The sequence below is a fragment of the Canis lupus genome, chromosome X (genome assembly GCF_003254725.2).
Source record: "Canis lupus dingo isolate Sandy chromosome X, ASM325472v2, whole genome shotgun sequence".
Lineage (NCBI taxonomy): Eukaryota > Metazoa > Chordata > Mammalia > Carnivora > Canidae > Canis > Canis lupus.
In genome coordinates, this window is record NC_064281.1 from 97,297,451 (window position 1) to 97,299,797 (window position 2,347).

The 2,347-nt window shown below is 42.3% G+C and overlaps 1 pseudogene; it reads right to left on the minus strand.

The window, feature by feature from the left end:
* Positions 1–309: 309 nt before the first annotated feature.
* On the minus strand, positions 310–1,890 carry LOC125754650 (elongation factor 1-alpha 1-like; annotated as a pseudogene).
* Between the last annotated feature and the right edge of the window lie 457 nt (positions 1,891–2,347).

A 2,347-nucleotide genomic window follows, 5' to 3' on the forward strand; every position in this document is an offset into this window, starting at 1 on the left:
TTTTATTTTTCTCATTAAACTTTTGTTTTAATGGGTTTCAAAATTCTGTCACAGATTTTTTATCATTTCCATTAAAAAGAGCTAGTTTTAAAAACTAATGACTTAAAACTGCCGCGCGCGCGCACACACACACACACACACAAAGACAAATGTTCCACAAAACATTATGCTTTTCTTTTGAAGGTTTTACAATGCATTGGTATCATTAACTGGTCTTTTACCATTAAATTTAATGGTCAATTGACAAAAACAGTTCTGAGACCATTCTTCCACCACTGATTAAGACTATGGTGGCAGGTATTGGGGTTGCTATTCATTTAGCTTTTGAGCTTTCTGGGTAGGCTTGGTGACCTTGCCAGCTCCAGCTGTTTTCCTTTCCACTACTTGATGACACCCACAGCAACCATCTGTCTCATATAACAAACAGTAAATAGCCCAGAGGAGGATAGTCAGAGAAGTTCTCAACATACATAGGCTTGCCAGGAACCATATCAATGATGGTAGCATCACCAGATTTCAAGAACATGGGGCTATCTTACAGCTTTTCTCCAGAAGGATGATCCATCTTCTCCTATATCTCAGCAAAGTTTCAAGCAATGTGAGCTGTGTGACAATCCAGCACAGGTGCATATCCAGCACTGATTTGTCCTGGATGGTTCAGGATAATCACCTGAGCCATGAAGCCAGATGCTTCTATTGGTGGGTCATTTTTGCTGTCACCAGCCACCTTACCATGATGAACATCATTGACAGATACATTCTTTTTTTATTTTTAAAAAGATTTAATTTATTTATTCATGAAAGACACACAGAAAGAGGCGGAGACATAGACAGAGGGAGAAACAGGCCTCTCCAGTGGAGCCTGATGTGGGACTCGACCCTGGGTCTCTGGGACCATGGCCTGAGCTGAAGGCAGTTGCTTAACCACTGAGCCACCCAGGTGTCCCTGACAGATACATTCTTGACACTGAAGCACACATTGTTCCCAGGAAAAGTCTCACTCAAGCTTCATGGTGCATTTCAACACACTTGACTTCAGTTGTAACATTGATTGAAGCAAAGCTGACCACCATGCTGGGTTTAAGAACACCAGCCTCTACTTGAGCCCACAAGGACAGTACCAATACCACCAATTTTGTCGACGTCCTGGAGAGGCAGACATGAGGGCTTGTCAATTGGATGAGTTGATGGCAGAATGCAATCCAGAGCTTCAAGCAGCATGATTCCACTGGCATTGCCATATTTAGGGGTAAATTTCTATCCTTTGAACCAAGACATGTTAGTATTTGGCTCCAGCATGTTGTCACCATTCCAAACAAAAATTAGTACCAATGCTACTGTGTCAGGGTTGTACCTAATATTCTTAATGTGGGTGTCCACTTCCTTAATGAATTCCTGTGTCTCTTCTAGCTGTAGGTGGCTCAGTGGAATCCATTCTGTTAATACCAATAATTAGTTGTTTCACACCAAGTGTATAAGGCAGAGGGGTATATGTTCATGGGTCTTCCCATTCTTGGAGATACCTACTTCAAATTCACCAACATCAGCAGCAACAATCAGGCCATCACAATCAGCCTGAGAAGTGCCTGTAATCATGTTTTTGATAAAGTTTCTGTGTCCTGAGGCATCAAAGATGGTCATGTAATACTTGCTATTCTAAAATTTCCACAGGTATATATCAATGGTGATACCATGTTCACGTTCAGCTTTCAGTTTACCTAAGACTCAGGCATACTTGAAGGAGCCCTTTCCCATCTCAGTAGCCTCCTTCTCAAATTTTCCAATGGTCCTTTTGTTAATCCCACTACATTTGTAGAGCAGATGACCAGAAGTGATAGACTTGCCCAAACCTACATGTCCAATGATGCCATGAGATTTTTCCTTTCCCATTTTGTTTTACATTTATTTATTTTAAATATTTGATTTATTCATGAGAGAGAGAGAGAGAGAGATAACGAGGCAGAGACACAGGCAGAGGGAGAAGCAAGCTCCATGCAGGGAGCCTGACGTGGGACTCCATCCCGGGTCTCCAGGATCACGCCCTGGGCTGAAGGCGGCACTAAACCACTGAGCCATCTGGGCTGCCCGCATTTTGTTTTACATTTAGTGGTAGTTTACATGACACCTGTGTTCTGGTGACAAATTGCTGTGAAAAGGAAAACACATCTTATTTTTTAAAAAATTCTTTTAAAAGATTTTATTTATTTCTTTGAGAGACAGAGTGAGCATGAGAGAGAGAGCAAGTGAGCATGAGTCAGGGGAAGAGCAGAGGGAGAAGCAGACTCCCTGCTGAGCAGAGAACCCAATGTGGGGCTAAATCCCAGGGCTCCAGAATCATGACCTGAGG